At 36.4% G+C, this 21,871-nt stretch overlaps 1 pseudogene; it reads right to left on the bottom strand.

The window, feature by feature from the left end:
- Window positions 1-20,471: 20,471 nt before the first annotated feature.
- Window positions 20,472-20,945, bottom strand: LOC149200469 (glutaredoxin-C1-like; annotated as a pseudogene).
- Between the last annotated feature and the right edge of the window lie 926 nt (window positions 20,946-21,871).

Here is a 21,871-nt window from a genome sequence, read left to right as displayed (position 1 = left end):
CACCATTAAGAAGATTGTATTTATGGACTTGTTATCATTTTTAAAGTGCAAGGTTCATGTTTTCCTTAAAAAATCATTGCCGGGTTTGGATGGACAAGGGTAGATATTCGAACTCATAACCACTTCTACGATTCTTTGAGAAAATGCCACTAATGATTGCCGATGGTGCCCCTATAGGGGAGGAGAAAACAAAAAAGTAGGAAAAGTAACAAGAAAATAATACAAGTGTTTTTTAAACAACAAGAAATCACAATCTCGCTAGAAATTGTTTTGCTTGATTCCTACCAAAAGGTCATTTCGTCTTATAAACAAACTTCTATTGTAAAAAACAAAAAAGTAAGAAAGTAACAAGCAAATAATACACAACACAAAATCACAAACTCGCTAGAAATTGTTTTGCTTGATTCCTACCAAAAAGTCATTTCGTCTTATAAACAAACTTCTATGGTAAAAAATAAGTAGGGAAAATATTTTATTTCTAATATCTTAAGTAAAAATTCAAATATTCAATTAATATTGTAAAAAAGAGACCTTATTTTTAGTTAATTATTATACATAAATTTTTATTATAATCAAAATTATTTTGAACAATGGGAAAATGCATTTAAAAAATTTAATCTATTATAAAAAAAATTTACATTATAGAAAATTTACGTTAATCTTTTTTAATAATTAACACATATAACAAAATAAGAAAACCTTAAGTATAATAAGAATTTATTTTAGAATATTATTTTTTAAATTAATATTTTTATAACTTATTAAGTCATTAATATTAAAAAATAATAATTTCCAAATATCTATTCCTTATTCCTATTTTTTATTTTAACTTAAATTAAACTTAATCAATAATAATAAACTCCCTCTATTTAAAAACAAACTTAAATAATTTATTTTTAATATTTTAAGATGAACCAATTGATTTTAAACATAAATCATCTCAACAAAGGTTAATAATCATCCTAGTGCCTTCTTCACATTGAATTAAATATTATTGTTGAGTGTCTTCACATTGAATTAAAGATTGCTTGAGAGTGAGAGATGTTAGGTTCTATGTTTTTTTAACATCATAAATTTGAAACTTATAGTTTTGTTATGAGATTAAAAGGCTGTATCTCTTTGTAAAATATCATAAATTTAAATATTATATTGAAAATTATTTGTTTATTCGTTTTTTAATAATAAATTTTAATGTCTTTAAATGTAAATATTATAATTTTTATTAAATTAAAAGGTTGTATCTTATAAAAATTTGAATATTACCATTTTTTTTTGTTACTTCGAAAAAAAAATACAAACAACTTTTTATTTGTAAAAAAATTTAATATTATATATATTGAATACATATTTTGAGTCTACAATAACTAAATTTCAAAATTACATATGTTTAGTTTCCACACCCGCCAGTGTAGAAATATTATTTTTCATTACAAGTAATTATTAAATGTTTCATAATAATATAACATTATAAAGAATTGATATTTTTTTATTTTATTAAAAAAGGTAATCTATTTTTTGTTTCATGTCTATTAGTTTGTATTTGATAAAACAAATTACATATTTTTTTTTAAATAGTGTAACATTGTATATTCAAATTTATTATTTTTAATAATATTTTACTTTATTTATACAACATTTAATTGGTTGCATTTTCTTATGCAATGATTTGTTTTTGCTAATATAATATGGTATTATTGATATACTAGTAATAGGATTTATAAAAACGACTTTTACAACAATATAGTTGAATAGAGATTACTGATATTAGTGATAAAAAGACCTATATAGCAATATGTTATTTTTCCCAATCAATTCTAACTTCTATAAGAAAAGGAATCTAGATAAAAATAGTCCTTACAATGGTTTAGAGAATGATATTTCTAACCTAAGGAATGATTGTAATATCCTTTTAATGGGTGACTTTAATGCTCAAACTTCAAGCAACCAAGCTATTCTTCTAAGAAATCATTCCAACCCTAATCCTCTTTGGTTATACAAAGACCTTACTTTGACTAGCCGGTACAAAAGAAGCTCTGAAGACCCCAGAGAGAATTTGTTTGGGTCGGAGCTAGTCAAGCTCTATAGTGCTTAAGATCTCATAATTTGCAATGGTCTAAAGAAGTGGCCCAATTCTAGCTAGATGACCTGCATCCATGGGCTTGGTAGCAGCTTGGTAGACTATGCTATTTCCGATCTCCCTTTATACAATGAAATAATAAATTTTGACATCTTAAATGACCACAAGCCTGACTCTGATGATAGGCCTTTACTTATAAATCTCAATTTTTTCATGCATAGAGATCCCATAGAAGATAATCCTTATAGCCAAAAAACTTAATCTTTGATAGAAATAAAAATGATCTCTTTCTAAATTAATTAAAAACTAATTTGCTTCCTTTATCTAGTATAGGCAACATAGAAGACCTCTATCATAATTTTTCTACAATCCTCTCATATTATATTAACAAGTTCTCAATTGAAGTTTCAAGTAATAAAAGAAATAGAAAAACCAAACCATGCTATAACAAAGATTATAAAAGTGTGAGGAGAGAAATTAAGGAAGCTATTGATGAATCTCTTAAAATTGGAAAGATAAAAATATACAAAGCCCTAACTCAAAGGAAAAAAAGGTAGTATATTCGTAAAAGACAAGAGAATCTCTTACACCTTTCTAACGTAGCTCCTAAGAAATTCTGGAGGCAGATTCTAACTAGGAAAACTAAGGATAATAATAAAATTGCTTTACACGCCTGGAATTCCTATCTTAAAAAGTTTTATGAATCTCCGAATGTCATGGATAAATTTGAAACCTTGCTCACAACGAAAGAAATTTTCTCATTAGAAGACATTGATTTTGGGGTTAAATGCCTAGAAAATGGGAAAGCTAAGGACATTGGAGGTTACCAGGCGAAAATATTAAAACTTGGAGGCCTTGTCCTCATCCCCACATCCATAAGCTTTTCAATCAAGCGGTCAAGCATCCCTAAACCATGGAATCAGAGCCTCGTAATCCCTATTTTTAAAAGTGGGGATACAAATAACCCCTCTAATTATCGGACAATTATGATCAGCTCTCTCTTAGAGAAGTTATATGGTATTATTTTGGAAAATAAGTTGAGCATATGGCTTGAAGTGAAGGTAAACGAGCTAAAGACCAAGCGGGTTTTAGAAGGCAACACTCTACAACACACCACCTCGTTATGCTTAGGATCATTATGGAGGAATGTTGCAATGATAAATCCAATCTCTTTTGTTGCTTTGTGGACTTTAGAAAGACTTTTGATACAGTTCCTAGAAACAACCTATGGAATAGATTAGAAGAGCTAAATGTTCCTTTCAAGTTGAGAGATGCCACTATAAGGCTATACAAGAATGTAATTTCCAAGTTAAAGAGCAATGAGGGGTGGTCGAAAGATATTAAGTGTAATTTCAGAGTTAAACAAGATTGCCCCCTCTCCCCTACCCTATTTGGTATTTACATCGACAAGCTAGAAGGTTGTTTAGAGGAAGCAAGCTGTGCTGGCATGATCTTAGCTAGGATAGTCATCATCCTTCTTCTCTATGTTGACGATATTGTTCTTATCACAAGGTACCCATCTGATCTTGATAAGCAACTTTGGCTTCTTAAGGATTTATGCTCTACCATGGGTATGATTGTTAACACTGACAAAACAAAAGTTATGATTATCAAATCCAAGAAGGACACTTACGCTAATTTTATGTATGATAATAGTAACTTGGAGGAAGTGTCTTCTTACAAGTACCTAGGAATTGATATTCATCACAAGTTCAATTGGAACTATAGCATTGAGAAAAGGATTCATGGGGTGTGGAAAGCTTATTTTAGTCTTGAAAACAATTGTAAAATGACAAACCTCGTAACGTGGGATAGAAAGAAGTTCCTCTTTGAAACATTAGTCACCCCTATTATCTTATATGGATGTGAGGTTTGGGGTTGCAGCATCTCTAGAGAATCCTGGAGAAAGATTGAGCAAATCCAGAAGCATTTTATAGCGTATAACCTCAAAATTAGAATAAATACACACTATCCTATTCTCCTTATATAAGTGGGTCTTTCCCCTATTGAGAGCCTAGCTATGACTAGGCTTATGTTATACAAACACAAACTCAATAACATAGGAGACCATAGACTTCCTAAGCTAGCTTTAAATTCCAGCCAGAACCACCTAAGGCTCAAACGAGGTTGGTATAAAGACATCAGGGCTTGGTTAAACCATTGAGAGATCGACGAGAATGTTGCATTGAAAAACATTAATAACATTAAAAATATTGTTACTTCTAAGTTCAAAAAAAAATGTGGTGTGAGAAAGATTTAGCAACTAAAAAAAAATCAAGATATTATAAGGAGGTCATCAACCCCACCCTAGAAGATCAAAAGTATCTCTCTATTTTAACTAGCTCAAAGAAGAAAATTAATATAGTCAAGATTAGAACGAACTCTTATGAGCTCCATAGTGAAACGGGTCGTTGAGTAGTTCCTAAAACAGCATGGATGGAAAGGATCTGCCATCTCTGTGAGAATATGAACATCGAGGATGAAAATCACTTCCTCTTAGAGTGCCCCGTGTACAACCACATTAGATCTCAGTTTCATAATCTTTGTTGCAATACTGACATTCCTAGCCTTTTACAATGTCAAAATTATAGTGAGTTCAGGAGGCTTTTCTCCAAACTTTTTGAGCATAGGAATAAAATCTTAAATCAAACTAAATAATTCGTTTCTTTAGGTCTGATAGACCAAAGTTTGGTCTCAGTGGACGTTAACCATCATCATCATCGTTAATTACTATGTACCCTAAACACAAATGGTTTGTAATTAAATTCAAAAGTTCGATTTTCTCATTGGTGTAAAGTATTGAATATTGAATAGACAAATTTTATGGGGTTAATTTTTTAATTTACAAAAAAATAATTTGAAAATATAAATTTGAAAGAAAATGTAAAAATAACATGTATACAATTTGTACAACTCTCATTATATCAATCTATACTCTAATGACATGACATGTGTACCATAATATGAGCATTATATAAAAAAATTGGCATCATTCAATATTAAATAAATAATTATTAACTTGTTATGATTCTCTTCAATGCCAATTATATATATATATATATATATATATATATATATATATATATATATATATATAACATTTATCTACAAAAAAATGTTTAATTATATTAAAAAAAATTAAAAAAACATGTTAAATAAATATGCATATAACTTATTTTACAATTTTATTATTGTTTGGAGTACATACAACACATCATGAGAGTATAGATTGATATAATGGGAGTTGTACAAACTGTAGACATTTTTTTTTCAAAATATTTTTTTGTAGATTAAAATATGAAACCCGTAAAAATTGTCTATTCAATGCTTTAAACCAATGAAAAATGGAATTTTTAAATTTAATTACAAACCAACTGTGTTTATGGTACATAGTAATTAAAATATAATGATATTTTTCAAATTATTTATATTTATTGTACATAGTAATTAGTGATAGTAATTAATAATAGAGTACACAAAAAACAATTCTTTCCATCATTATACAATAAGAGGGGAGACATTTCAACCAATCATATTTGAGATAAATAGAAATACATTTTATTTAAAAATAATAAATTATAAGTTATGATCAAGTAAGTTATGTTTAATAACAATTAAATTATAATGTAACATATTTAATATATATTTTGGGATATATTATAAATAGTGATATAATTTTAAAAGGTAATTTAGTTACTGATATTTATATTTTCATAATTTATATTTTTAATTATAATTTTATTGATAAGTTTTAGATTTATGTGAGTTGTTTTTGCAAAACAATTAATATTTTTTTATAGTGTAATTGGAAAGTTGTACATGTTTCATAATTGAAAAAAATAAAAATAAATAAATAAATAAAATTCTAACTTAGTCCATGAAAGTAGGGGGGGTTAAGGCTTTTTTTACCATGGAGAATTGGTAGTTTGTTGAAGTAATCTAGGCCCTTAGATCTCATTATGCCAATCACTTGATCCTGTCACTAGGAGATTTCAGTGAATTTCTATTAACCATTTAAATATCATTTATTAGAGTAGTACTAATAAAGTAGCCTAGATCTATCTTAACTCCAGATCTACCAAACTCCTAGACGGATCAAATCTCTTTTCACTCTAAAAGAAATTTTCATCTCAAGAGATTTGATCTCTCAACTTTTAGTAGATAGTAAGTTAATATGAATCTCTTTCAACATACAACTATATTGTTATTAAAATTTAGAAGAGGTCCTCATTCTTAGCTATTAACAATCCAAATGAGAAAATGACGACGCGGATGGTGATCTCCCGCTCCTGGACGCGGCCCTGATCTTCCTTGCCCGAGCTTGGCAGCTCTGCTGCTGGGCTGTAGCACCTGCTGCGGGCCCCCTCCGCCTGAGACCTCCTGCCTCTTCCCTTTCGGGCCCCCTGCCCTGTCTTTGATCGCGCTTGGCTGCGCTGCAGCCATTGGCAGCTTAACGCTGCTCCCCTCTTCTCAGGGCCTCCTGCCCTTCCCCCCTTTTTCTCGCCTGTCGATGAGTGCCCCTGGCTCGATGGATCCTCCTTCTCTAGAGCAGGCTGAACTGGAGAAAGCCTTTGCAACTCTCATCCCAGAGAATAACTCGGAAAGGATTCGGCCTACAGCCTCAAAGTTTGTCAAGAAGCTTGACGAAATCCCGGAAGTCCCTCTTCCCCCAGCACTCCCAAGGAGATCCGCTGTGGCCTTGGCTGAACGCGGCCTGGTTGGACAGTTCACGGGGTTATGGCCCTCCCCTCGAACGGTTCAGCGCTGGGTTGAAAGAAACTGGAATGCTATGGTCCAGGGAAAAATCGCAATAAGGTTTTGTGGAAGAGGCTTCTTTACCTTCCTCTTTGAATCAGTGGAGGATCGCAACCTCATCTTCAGGAATGGACCATACTTCATGGACACCAGAGGCCTTTATCTCAACCGCTGGACCCCTGACTTCGATCCAGAAATGGACGTTCCCAATGCAGTCCCTGTCTGGGTTCGCCTCCCGCATCTTCCGCTTCACTGCTGGGCTGATGAATCCGTCCGGGCTATCGGAAACGCAATAGGGAAATACGTGGATAGATCGGAGCCAAAGGAGAATATGCATGCATGTGCAAGGATCTGTGTAGAAGTAGATTTGGGCAAAGGCTTACCAGAGGCAATCAAGCTCAGAGTGGATCAGTGGACGCACATTCAGCAGGTGGATTATGAGCAGCTCCCCTTCAAGTGTAAGGTATGTCATGAGTACGGTCATTTTGCTAATAGGTGCTCTAAATCTAGATCAGAAGATAATAACAATAATGAATCCCCTGAGGAAGCATGGGAAATAGTCAGGAAAAAAAAGAAGTCAAACCCTCCCCCCGAATCAGCTGTGCCCCCCTCTGAAACTCCAACCCTCTCCACCTATCCTTCAAGCTCGGGCCACCCCATCCCCTCATCCTCCAATCCCTTTGAATCCCTAGCTTCAGAGGAACCCTCATCCCCCCCTCCATCCCCCAAGGGCCCCAGAACCTCCCCCTCTTCCCCCCTCCCCTCCGCAAACAGTGGAAAGGATCCTAACAAGAAATAAAACAAAGGAAAACATTGCAGCCACGGATCCACCAAGAAAAGTAGGAAGAAAATCAAACAAGGAAATAAGAGATGAGAATGCAGCCAAAGAAATGACTACAGGGACTCAGCAACCAATAGACACATACCTGGACAGGAACAAGGGAAGTGGCGAGAAGATGAAGGAGAAAAGCGGGATTCACAACAAATCAGGTAAATGATGATTTTGGTCTCTTGGAATTGTAGGGGGATGGGCTCCTCCCTGAAAGCAAATGCAGTCCGAGACCTTATCAAAGCAGAACAACCAGACTTCCTCCTACTCCAGGAGACCAAAATCAGTGACCAAGAATTCCAAAACAGCATGATAAAAAATAGAAAGTATGAAGGAATAGCCACGAGCGCAATAGGAGCCTCAGGAGGTATAGGAGTAATATGGAAAAAAAGCAATTGGAATCTCACAAGCAACAAACAAAACAGATGGTGGATTAGAATTGATATGCAAAGCACAGATCTGAAGGAGGAATACACAATCTATAACGTGTATGCACCACCTCACTTCAGAGACAAAGCTACTTGTTGGGAATCTTTGACAGCAGATATTGAGACTACCCAAGGGAGGAAGATCTTTCTAGGAGGAGACCTGAACTTAATAAGGAATGCAGAGGAAAAGCTAGGAGGGAAGTTTTACATTGACCCATACAGAGAAAAACTGGAGGATATCATACAAACCCACAAGTTCATAGACATTCCTCCCCAAAATGGTTGTTATACATGGTCAAATAAAAGGACAGGCAGGAACAATATCAAAGAAAGACTTGATAGAATTCTCGTTCAGGAGCGAGCAGCTGCCAACTTTCCAAGGATTCGCAGCACAATCATTCAGGGATTCATTTCTGATCACAAACCCGTGGCGCTGTATCTAGACAAAGAGGAAGATTTGGGTCCGCTGCCATTCAAATACAACAAAGTCTGGGACGCCAGCGAGGATTTCAAAGCCATGATAAAAGAAATCTGGAGGTCAGAGATAACAGGCTCCCCGCACTTCGTTTGGGAATCGAAGATCAAATTACTAAGGATTGCCATAAAAAATTGGGCAAGGAACCACGTGAAGGAGGAAAGGATGGCAAAAAACGAATTGCAAATAAAATTGGAGCAATGGAATCAGGAAAAAGAGGCAGTCCAAGAAACGGAAGAAGACCAAAAGAAAGAAGGGGAGATGTATAAAGCACTGTACATCCAGCATCGTAAAGAAGAGGAAGAGCTAAGGCAAAAGTCAAGATGCCTCTGGCTCAATTCTGGGGATAAAAACACCTCGTTCTTCCATAACTGTCTCAAAGTAAGGAGAGCTGGAAATAACATAGAAAAGATAATGTTTGAAGGGAAAGAGATAACGGAGAAAGAGGAAATCAAGGAGGCTGCTTCAAACCACTTTCAATCTCTGCTCACAGCTGATCCCCATTATCAGGAAAACACAGATTTCGCCAACATCATTGAGAGGAAGGTCACAGAAGCCCAAAACAGCGAATTGGACAAAGAAATCTCCATAGAGGAGGTTGAGTGGTCAATCAATAGCATGCCTCTTGACAAAGCACCCGGGCCGGATGGCTTCACGGTGAGCTTCTACAAAACACACTGGGATATCATCAAGAAAGACTTCCTTAGAATGGTGAGAAATTTCCACTCAAAAAGTAAAATGGGCAGCAGTATCAAATCCTCGCACCTTGCTCTAATCCCAAAAGAGCCCAACCCTCAATCCTTTGACAGGTTCAGACCTATTTCATTATGCAATGTCTCATACAAAATCATCTCAAAGATTCTGGCAAATAGGCTGAAAAAAATCCTTCCCTCAATCATCTCGGACAACCAAGGAGGATTTCTCCCCAAGAGACACATAACAGATAATGTAATTCTGGTTCAAGAGGCGATACACAGCAGTATAGCTAGAAATGAGAAAGGCATGATAATTAAGCTGGATATGGCGAACGCCTTTGACAGGGTAAACCACACATTCTTGAGGACTGTGCTTGCAAAATTCGGGGTTTCAGAGCATTTCATCAACAGGGTTATGGAATGCGTCTCCCAAAATTGGACAGCTCCTTTAATCAACGGTAGGCCATGCAGAGCCTTCAAGAGCACAAGAGGCTTGAGGCAAGGCTGTCCTCTTTCCCCCTTCCTCTATATTATCATGGCAGAAACATTAAGTTTGCACTTGGAAAATAAGCGAAGGTTAAAGGAAATAACAGGAGTGGACATCATCCGAGGAGCCAAAGGGATCAATCATTCCCTATTTGCAGATGACACTCTTCTAATAGGCGGTGCTTCAAGCCTTATGGCCAGGAGATTCAAGGCCATCCTGGATCTCTTCCTCCAAGCCTCGGGGGGCAAATTAAACAACAACAAATGCAAGATATATACCTGGAACGTTCCTAGATACATAACTCAAAGGATCTCTATAATTATGGAAATCCCAGCTCAATCAAGCTGGTCACACTTTATGTATTTAGGACTGCCTTTGGCCAAAGAGACAATCAAAAGCGAAGTTTGGGTCAAACTAATTGAGAAGCTGAGAGGGAAACTTCAGGGTTGGGGGATGCATTGGCTCAATCTGGCGGGCAGAACAATCCTTATCAAATCAATCCTTTCAGCCCTCCCTATCTACCAATTTTCCATTACCCTCGCCCCATCAAGCATTCACAAGAATATGGAGCTGATCCTACGAAGCTTCCTCTGGAAGGGAGGAAAGCAAGAAACGAAAAAATTCAGTCTAGTAAAATGGGAAAAGGTCATCCTCCCCATAGAAAAAGGTGGACTAGGAATTAGAGTTCCCAGATTGGCAAACTTGGCAATGGGATTTAAACTAACCTGGAGAATCTTAAATGAGAAGGGATCCTGGTGGGCAGAGGTTCTCAAAAAGAAATATCTGAGTGGGAGCAATAGCAACATCCTCTCTGATGTAATCACAGAAAGGCAATGCACCCCTATTTGGAAATTGATCAAAAAAACCTTGCCTCTCCTCAAGTCTCACATCTCTAAAGTCCCAGGTAATGGGAAACATATCAGCATATGGAGGGATAGAATAATGGGTTTGGAAGCCAAGGAAAAGTCCATCAATCTGAGGCCGCTGCAGCTGTGGATGTCTGAAGCTAACCTTAAAACCCTCTTCGACATCTCACTTTGGGAACAAAACAGCTGGAAAGGATGGAAAATTATGCACCTCCCTGAAGAATTAGATGACCTATGGAACGATCTTAAGCTATCACTGGCAGGAGCAGCCCCTTCAAGCAGAGCGAAAGAGGATAGTTACATATGGGATCCAACTGGAGGTAATTACACAGTCAAGGAAGGTTACAAGGCGCTACAAAACCAAGCAGCACCCAACAATTGGCAATCTTACAAGGCAGCTTGGAAAATTGAAAGCCTTCCGAAGATCAAACTTTTTAATTGGACCTTGCTCCATGGCAAAATCCTAACAGCAGAAAATCTTAGAAAAAAGGGTATTCAGGGTCCTTCAATTTGTTTTATGTGCAGGAAGGCGGAAGAAAACATCAATCATCTCTTCATTGAGTGCCCAATAGCATCGTCCTGCTGGAAACTCATAATCAGCCCTCTTGATACAGGGGATCTACCCAATCAGGTCTCTCTTCTTCAGAAAGGCTGGGGGAAACTCTTCCCTTATGCAAGCAAGAACATGATCCTCGCCAAGAGATTATGGACCAGCATCCCTTCTAATCTCTGCTGGCAAATATGGTTAGCTAGGAACGAAAGTATATTCAAAGACAAAAAACCCAGTGTTTCAAGTATCCTGGTCAAAACAATTGCGCTCATAACAGAAACTATAGAAGCTAATGGGATCCAACATGCTGACCCGGATTACACAGATGAGAGGGCGAAGGAATGGGTCCGAAGATTCAACCACAAGCTAAAAACAAAAAGCAAACCAATAAAAGGAACAGGGCAGAAGGAATGGAAACTCAGAGGGACAAAAGAGGAAGTCAATAGTTGGATTCAAAAGCAAAAGAGGTTTACGCTCCACTTTGACGGGGCCTCAAAAAACAACCCAGGCAGAGCTGGAGCAGGGGGAGTAATCAGGGATCCTCAAGGGAGAACGATCGTCACCTATGAATGGAGTTTGGGTACTATGTCGAACAATAAGGCCGAAGCATACAGCCTCCTATTGGGGACCTCCATTGCCCTGAAGCTGGGCATTCATGACCTCCTAGTGTTAGGGGACTCTGCAATTCTCATAGCAGCCATGAATACTGGGAAAAACTTCAACCAAATTGCCTTAAACAGAATAAAAGAAAGAATAATGGATCAAACCAGGGGCATCAACAAAGTGACCTACAAGCACGTCCTCAGAAGCTTCAATTCGGCAGCGGATGAGCTGGCCAACAAGGCCACGAGAAGACCCACGGGTAAGGTTAAGGAAAATAATGAATTCTATGACAAAGATATCCCATAGTCAACTTCCTATCCCTATGCATCAGACTACAAGTCACCTCAGGCATCCTCTTCAATACTGTTGGCCTGCGCAAACGCGATCCTCTATAATCCATATCCTTCTCGACTGCCGAAGCTGGGGAAATAGGACAAGGTATCGGCCTCAGGAATCGAGAAATGCAGGAATAAGCAGGGACTCATCATTGTACACCTCAGAAAATATCAGAGGGCGTGATCACGCCCATGCCGGCTTCAGATCTCAAGGACGGGGAAAAATCAACTCAGAGGACCTCACGACAGCCAAGATCAGATTCACCTCCCCTTGTCACAAGCGTGAGCAAGCCCGCTTCGCTCTTATAAACCTCAGCAAGCCTCTCAGCGCTTCCACAATCCATTGTAATCTGAGACAGAGGCGAAGAGCTCTTTGGAGTCGGGGACAGCGATCAGAAGGCCCCCTTCAAGGCTGCAAGACCAGTTCTGGAGTTAAAGGAACCTCCGAGCCCCTCTCGGTTGGCAGCAATCATCGGACTCCCTCCGCTCACACTGCTCTCTCTAACACCAAGCATCGACTGAAGACGATCTATCCGTGTTGGAACTCAGTCGACATTCTTCTGATCAGGGTAACCAACTCTCCTCATTTCTGTGTTTTTATCAGTGCTAATAATCGGGTTTGTGTTCTCAGCTGCGCCCTCACTCAGCATCAGAGCCCTCCGTCCCATTTTGCTTCGATCAAGCAGCCCGGCAACACCAAGCTTACGCCTCCCATAACACCTGTATCTTCTCGAGGCAAGGTAGAAACTGTTCCAAACACGATGGCTGAGCAGAACAACCAGCCTGCCAATCAGCCCCAGCCCAGAAACCCTATGGACAACATTTTTAACAACAGGGAGTGTCATATGTGCAAAGCACATGTAGTCATGATCAACGCCCTGAAGAAGCAAGTGAAGGAGCTGACTGAGGATTACCACGCTGACAGAAACTCCAAGCGCAAAAAGCTGGAGAAAAGGAAGAAAGAGATCGAAGATTTAAAGGATCGCTGCATCCATATGGAAGCTGTAATAGATCATCTCCACTCCATCACCGAAAGCCAGCAAGCAGAAGCCTCAACTAGAGTAAGCAGGAGGGAACCCCTCCCGGATGACTCGGTCACACAGCACTCTCCATAATACTTATGCACTGCAAATTTAGTTGGCTAGGAGGATCGTTTGTCAGGCAATATAGCCGTTGGTTTTTAGTTTTATGTGTAATCAAGAGAAGCTTTGAGGACTATGGGTCTGCGCACCCAATTTTGAACCTCAGCTCTCGGAGCTTTCCCTTTTATGTAATAGATTTCTGAACTGCAGTTTTATAATACACAAGTAGACGACTTTGTTAAAAAAAAAAAAATTTAGAAGAAAAAAAACTATACATACATTGAAATTGTTATTATTCACTTCAATCAGTCTAATATTTTTTATTTTCTATTTGTATTTGTTGGTAAAATTGCCATTTGGTATTGATTATGAATTTGAAAACATAACTAAATCAAAAAAAAAATTCATTATAATTTATAGAATCATTGATAATGATAAATTGTGTCTTTATCTTAGTTGATATCTAGAGGGAATTGAAATGGTTTTCAAATTAACAACACAAGAAATTAAGAATTCAAGTGGAGGGCCAATCAAAAGAATTATAAATAGAATTTAAGAGTTTAGAGATAGAAATCTACTTATTTTTTGTTTTAGTTAGATATATTAATTTAGATTTATCTTAATTTCAGATTTACCAAATATTTTAAAAATGAAATCTATTTCTTTTATTTTAAAATAGGTTTGTACTATAAAAAAATTGATCTCTTAATATTTGGTAGATTAAAAATTAAAATGAATCTAAGCTGATATTTAGAATAGTTAAAAAAAATAACATGATCATATAATCAATTTAAAATGATATACTATATTTAAAATGTGATAACTTTATTGCAAAATGTCCCTTGAATAAAAATAATAATAAATCTAAAATTATTTTTAAAGTTTGCAAATAATTTATAATATTCATGTGTTATTGTGTTTATATTTTATTATTAAAATACTCCATATGATATTGTTAATTCAAATTTCAATAGCTTGTAAAAGTCATGTTATTATAAGCTAATTGAGACCAAAGGCTCATTCCCTAGTATGATGTGTAACGTTGTGAGTGCTTCATCCAAGTTGAAATTTTGCTCATTTCTATCAAATAACTATACAAAACATTTAAATAATGTCTACTCATAAAAACATTTACACATGAAGAAATAGAATCCCTCTCGGCTTAACTCATATTAAATCCAAAATAATCCATTTAAAATTAATTTTAGATTTATTATTATTTTGATAACTCAGCCCAATTGTCAATTACATTATTAAAATAAATAAATGAATTCTAATATTAAAAAAATTCTAAAAAAAGTCATGGTGTACGAAAATTGTTTGCATTTTGAGGTGTACTTCAATCTAATCGATCTCATTAAACTTCCCTCCCATCTGTTCAATGAGAAATCTTACCATGGGCTCCACGCTATTTCCCAGCTGTCTCGGCGACGAGGGTGCACTGCAGTTGGCAGAAGATTGAAGTTCAACCTATGAAAATCGAAGGAGAAACCATAAAAAAGATTAAAAATAACACCGAAAAAGGAGAAACATAAAAATTTCGCCATGACCATCGATGAAGTGAACCCAACGTCGGCCATTAGAAACAGTGAAAACTGTTTCACAACTGTGAAGCAGGGGGGCGCGCAACGGGAGCAGCAGTAGGTAGAAGTAAGCAGAAATGTTTTCTATCGATCGTTCCAGAGACCATTTTCAACATTCGATGGCTGATTTCTGTCTTTCCAAGATCCTTCAAGGGGTGACGAAGGAGAATTCAATGTTAATTCTAAATGTCTGACGGTCTTAATTAGGATTTTATTGCGAGCAGAGTAGGTTTCAAAATCAGTGTAGATAAGAAAATAATTAAAATGGAGCAAAACCCACGATCTGTTACGTTTTATTTAGGTCGTCTATAATCGGTTCGTATATATACTCTGGAAGATTGCGCGTTATTTTTACTTTGATTATTGATTTTGAAAATATTTTAAAAATTTAATAAATAACAATGATTTAATTATTTGGGTTAATTTTAATTTATCAAAAATTTACACTGAAATTAAACTCAAATACTTAGAAAATATTGTCAATAAAATGAAACAACGGCAGACACTTTTTTTTAAAGAAGAAAAAGCAATATATATATATATATAAAAGCAGAAAAACCCAGATAAGGTACATATAGAGGAAACTTGTGGTTTCCCGAGTCGGAGTAAAAAAGTAGCAGAAACTATAGATGGACAAATATTACAGATTTTGAGAGGTGCAAAAGAAGAACACAATACATTGGGCCATCCATATAGAAACAGAATGCAAAAAAGAGGACGTTGTTGCGTGCTGAAAGGAAGTCTGATAGTCCAGATAGTAGAAAATACAAAACATAGACAAAAACAAAAGATTGAGAACCAAACCATGCAGGCACTCGGAGCTTATTTCGACAGCCTTCTAGGGATGGCATCATGGAGAGTTGAGATGTTGAGCAGAACACACTTGAACGGGAGCTTTAAGTCTTCAAAGATCTTGAGATTCCTCCATTTCCAGACACACCACAACATAATGGGAAGGATGACTCGCTTAGATTCTTCTTGCCTTCCCCATCACTCTAACGCTGCATGGATAGAAATAAAACGAAGGTGAGGAAAATGAAAAGAGACAGCTAGCTCGCACCAGATTTGTTGGGAGGCCTCGCATTGGAAGAACATGTGAAAATTTGTCTCCTCATCAATTTCACACATCACGCATCTGCTTGGGTAAATGTTTAATCTTATTATTAAACACTCATGAGAGTTATCACCCCTCACTCAATCGTTTATAAGGGATTCCATTCCTTAACCATTGTTATAAAATCATTACAATGAATTATCATTAAGTTGTCACATAACTAGCTAAAAACTAATACATTTTCCATGAAACCCTTTTCTTACATACTGCCACATGCAACATTCCTTGTGGCATGATTGTTCTAGCAATGGACGATCCTGCAACTCGAACTCATCTGCATGGACCATTAATCCTTTTCCTGCCACAATGTTAAACATCACTTTTCTTTGGCACCAACCGCCATCGTTTCCTGTCAATGTTGTCATCAACAAGCTTTGGCAACAAGATTAGATACCATATTATTCAATCAATAATCAAACTCTAAAAGAGATCTTTAAACATCTACTCATATGCATGAGCAAACATGACATACTATTTAACTAGTACATATACTCAAGTAAATATTGTTTTACCTCCACAATGTTTATTCACACTAATGCATAATTCTCTTTAAGAGATCTAACTCATTAGTTCTACTAACATGTATAACACAATCATTATATCTTCTTACATGTAATAAACTGTTATTTCTATGTTTAAGCAAATATGTTCTTTTCACATAGTTATTTTTCGAGAACTCAACATAGTTTCTCTATGATACAGTGAACATAACTCTTACATCACAATAATAGCACTTCTTTAACGTACGCAACACATATTCCCTTAACTAGAATACTACCATCATTTCATGTAACAAATCACATACTTCTTTCTTAAAAGAAGTCATTATAACCCCATTTCTTTAGCTTCCTATAAGTAAGTTCCTCATGCTTCCCTTTCAAGGAATTAGTTAGATATCCATCTTTATCAAGATACAATAACAAGGTTAACTTACCCTTTATGCATCAAAACCAAGAAATCGACACAACTCATCTAACAAGACAAACTTTTCAAGAGATTATTATTTTCAAGAAAGTTAACATAATCACTTTCTCTACGTACACACAAGATCATACAAAATCATACTTCCACAATCACATTAGCTACCCTTATGTGCATGCAACATGTGTTTTTCCTAACACAATTACTTTTACTTCAATGCACATAATCTTTCCATGAAACAAGTATGGATTCTTGGTATGATATGAACACTATTCATATGTCTTTCAAAAATAAGAAACTCTATTTTTGTTTCAAGAGATCTTCTCATAAAAGCCATCATCTTCATGCATGAAGTATGCACACTTTCCTAAAAAGAAAACTATATCTATGTGTATATAAAACATACTCTTTCTTCAAGAAAGTTAGTATGATTACTTATGTGTCTAGAAGCACATCATTAGCAATTTTCTATCATGCATGCAATGCATAACTATTTCACAAGAACTTCGAAATCAGCTAGCAACACAAAGCATTTAAGCTTATATCCCTTTTCAAGAAAAAGACAAGTGACTTGGCATTTAACACAAGGAAATCTTTCAAAAGATACCCAAATAAAGCATACACATATTTTCCCTTCTAGAAGGGGAGCAAGTTACTTATCTTTATCTTTGGCGGCCTCCTTGCCTGTTAGGCCCCTATACTACTAGTGTAACCCCTTATTGTTATTAGTACAACCCACTTATTATATTGATGTACCCATGTAGTGCCCATATTGTTACTCTTGTGCCCCATAGAAGCCCACTATTGTTATTATTGTGCCCTTACATTATTATTGTTATGTCGACTCTGATTATGTTATGACCCCTTAGACTCCTATATATAGAAAGGAGGTATTTTCATTTGTATCATCGAAGAATTTTTCATTTATGTAATGTAAAGAAGGTTGCCCCCTCGAAGAGGCTGAATTCTAAGGCGTTGATCTATCTTTTCTATCTTTTCTTGAGCTGGTTTCATAACATTTGGTATCAGAGCTTTGGATTCTAGGGTTTCGCTGCTTCAAACAGGTCATCGTGGCATTTTCGCTATAAATTTGTTTCTGTGACGTTTCAGAAGTCGCAAACAAAACCCATTTGAGAATAAATCACGATGAACCTTGGGTCTGAATTTCAGAGCTTTTAGCGCTATATTTGTGGAGATATGATCTGAGGAAGTTGATCTTTTTGTAGACTCCTGAATTACATTCCAAACAAGCGACCCGAGGAAAATCGTCATAACTTTCTGTCTGGGAATCGGATTGAAATTTTGTAAGAAGGTACCAAAAGAGGACAAACAATAGTTTCTTGTATATCGTTTTCAAAGCCAAAGGTCGAAAAATTGAGACGTGACACTTCATACAATTTCGCTCTTCTGGAAAGTTCTATAATCAGGTCATCTTGGGAGATTGTGCATAACTTTTTCTTGGAGAATCCAATTTGAATCAGACTGGTGGCATTGGAAAGAGGACAAAGAGAGATACTACAGTTAGCAATTTCAGAACTTAAATATCCGAAAGTATAGAGTTATATTCGTTTCAAGATCGAGGCCCTAAAATAAAGAAAAAGCAAGATGAGGAAGTTTGATGGCAAGGATACGGCAAATTGGATACTTCAGATGGAGCAATATTTTGATCTACATGGTGTAACACTGTTACAAAAGGTATGTATTGCATCTTCATATTTAGAACCGGATCAATTTTTATGGTATAAAGGGCTTTGTTCTTTTAAACAACTTGTTACGTGGTCAATTCTCACAGAGGAAATGATAGCACATTATGAGGATACAAAGAGCAACACCTTTTTTGGAGCAACACCACAACAATTGGAACGCGTAAAAGGGATTTGTGACATATTGGAAAGTAAAATTATGGCAACAAGGAAGTCTACCCTTCATAACTATAAAGATGGAAGTGTTGTTTCTCCTAGCCTTCCACAACCTACAAGGGTTGCACCACAACAATTGGAAGAAAAAAGAGAAAAAGGGTTTTGTTACAATTGTGATAGCAAATGCACTAAAGGTCATAAGTGTGCTGAGAAGAAATTATTTTACATAGAGTATGAAGAGGAGGAAGAAAAGGATCAAGAAACATCAAAAGAAGAGGATATATGCCAAGACCCAACCCCAGAGAAAGAAGAAATGAATCAGACCATATCTTGTAAACTATTGGCAAGAATGACCATTCCTCAAACTCTCAAGATAAAAGGACATATCAAGAAGAAAAAGGTGCAAGAAGTGAAAGATCAAATCAAGAAAGAAGAAATGAATCCAACCATATCTTGTAATTCATTGGTCAGAATTACCACTCCTCAAACTATCAAGATAGAAGGACATATCAAGAAGAAAAATGTTCAAGAAGTGAAAGATCACATCGAGCGTCAAGAAATGAATCCAACCAATATCTTGTAAAGGATTGGAAGAAATTACCACTCCTCAAACTCTAAAGATAGAAGGACATATCAAGAAGAAAAAGGTTCAAGCAGTGAAAGATTACATCGAGCATCAACAACAAGTTCTCCAACTTTTAAAGGATAACGCCACTTCGGTGCAAAATCAAATGAAACAACAGGTAGATCAACATCATAGTGAAAAACAATTGATGTAGGTGATTGGGTATTTTTACTGCTATATCTAAAACAAGCTATTCATGAGAAGGAAATGTTGGCAATACTACATGCACTTAAAAAATGGCGACCTTACCGAATGGGAAGACTCTTCAAGGATGAGGATGTGGAAGCATTGTTTTGTGCTATTTCTATTATCCAACCAGATTGGATAAATGAAGCAAGGGATGAATGGAAGAAGGACAAAGAAATATGGCCACTTATTCAAAAGTTTCAAAAGATCCCAATTCAAACAATATTACCAGAAATTGAAGAGGAAGGAAAAATCATGTTGGAACCTGGAGTAGTCACAGAAACAAGAACCCGACAGCTACGAAATCAATCAATTTCAGAGTATCTCATCAAGTGGAAGAACTTACCTACTGAATATTCCACATGGGAGGACAAGAATTTTATACAGAAGCATCAAGAACTACTCAAGCGTTGAAGACACCGCTTTTTGAAGGAGAGGGGCATGTTAGGCCCCTATACTACTAGTGTAACCCCTTATTGTTATTATTACAACCCACTTATTATATTGATGTACCCATGTAGTGCCCATATTGTTACTCTTGTGCCCCATAGAAGCCCACTATTGTTATTATTGTGCCCTTACATTATTATTGTTATGTCGGCTCTGATTATGTTATGACCCCTTAGACTCCTATATATAGAAAGGAGGTATTTTCATTTGTATCATCAAAGAATTGTTCAATTATGTAATGTAAAGGAGGTTTCCCCCTCGAAGAGGCTGAATTCTAAGGCGTTGATCTATCTTTTCTATCTTTTCTTGAGCTGGTTTCATAACATTGCCTCCATCACCTGATGCAATCGAGGTAAGCTCTAAAGAACGCCATAGGCTTTCCTTTTAATGGCGTTCCTCGAAGCCTAGGTAGTTTCTCATTAGCGGTCTTTGGTCTCGCATGACCTTCAGAGAAATTTGTGTCCTTCTATGGCATGAGAAATGGTGATTAATTAATTGATCTACCACCAAAGAAAACAACAAAAATAGAAGCCAGCGAAAATTCTGATTCTCTAAAGCCACAAAGCCTCGGCTTGCTTCAATTTGGGCATGAGCTTGCCACTGATGTGCACAGCCATGAGGCAATTGAGGTTGCTGATGAAAACGACCAGCACGGTAGGCTTTTTGCCGAACAATCTCACAAGAACCTTCTCGATATCCAAGTTCCTGGCGCCTTCCCCTTCCTCGTCGAGCTCGAAGACGGTTGGATTAACCCCTAGGCCGCAAAGGAGGTGCTTGACCACATGGCACATACAACAGTAAGTGACGCTGAATACGAGCACCACGTTATCGAAGGCGAGGCGCTACACTCTTTCCAAATGGTTCAGGCTCATCGTGGCTATCTTCATGGTCATCGTTTCCTCCTCGGCGCCCTCCACTGAGCTCCGCCCCAACTACAGCGTAGCGGTGGCTGGCCTCCTACAGGCCGCGGAGGCCATGGTGCCTGGAATCGATGATCTGTCGGCCCTGTATTGCAAACCCTGCATCATGATGACAAAGATGAAGGCAACGCTCCGTGCCTCCCCAGCACCAATGAGGGATTATGAAATCTCGGCTTTGTTATGCAATCCCCCCCCTAAACGGTAGGAGAAACCGAGGGGGTCTTATAACATCAATAATCAGGCAGCTGGTTGTTGGAATTCCAGGCAGGCAGGCACGTACACCTTCCAAAAAAAACCCTCCAAAGTCTAAAACAGGAAGACGTTAACAATGCTTATTCCCCACATAGACCACTACTCTCCACCATGTCACTGCTGCTACGGTGGAATATGTGGTTGATTCAGTTGGGTACCATTTACAACTGTCCCCTCCTCTATTCGACACCCAGCTATTAGCTTTTCATTCAATTTTACGAATAACCAAAATTAGTTTTTGAAACTAATTCGTAATCTTTTAAAATTACTATTTCATAACTAATTGATTTACCTTGAGTTATTTACGAGAGGGATATGACATGTTCCATGAGTTTTGATCTACTTCAATCAAATTAAATTCTATCTATATATATATATATATATATATATATTGAAAAATAGATTTAATTTTAAGCTAATTTATTTAGATCCATCTATTTAGTTAAATTTAATTTTAAATAAAATTTAATCAATTTTTTAAAGAAAATCAAATAATAATATGATGAGAAACAAATTAAATTACTTTACACTTTTGTAACCTTTATTATCAACCTCGGGTGTAAATATTGTTTTTTAATTTTATTTACTTACATTTAATTGGAACCATGCCTGATATAATATTCAAAAACATAAGTTCAATGTTGATATTGAAATCAACAGGTCACTCGAGAATAATCTTTTAATTGAAAAGTTACAAAAATTATCCAATTTAACCATGTTCAAAACTCTACAAAATTTTTTTCCCTCCAACATACAATATTCATTTTGGAGGCACTGAT

The sequence above is a fragment of the Pinus tabuliformis genome, chromosome 2_1 (genome assembly GCF_031772625.1).
Source record: "Pinus tabuliformis cultivar Carrire ecotype Pingquan chromosome 2_1, CPIR1, whole genome shotgun sequence".
NCBI classification, from domain to species: Eukaryota; Viridiplantae; Streptophyta; class Pinopsida; order Pinales; family Pinaceae; genus Pinus; species Pinus tabuliformis.
The sequence above is the reverse complement of the archived record's forward strand: the minus strand, read 5'-3'. Positions and strand labels throughout refer to the sequence as shown.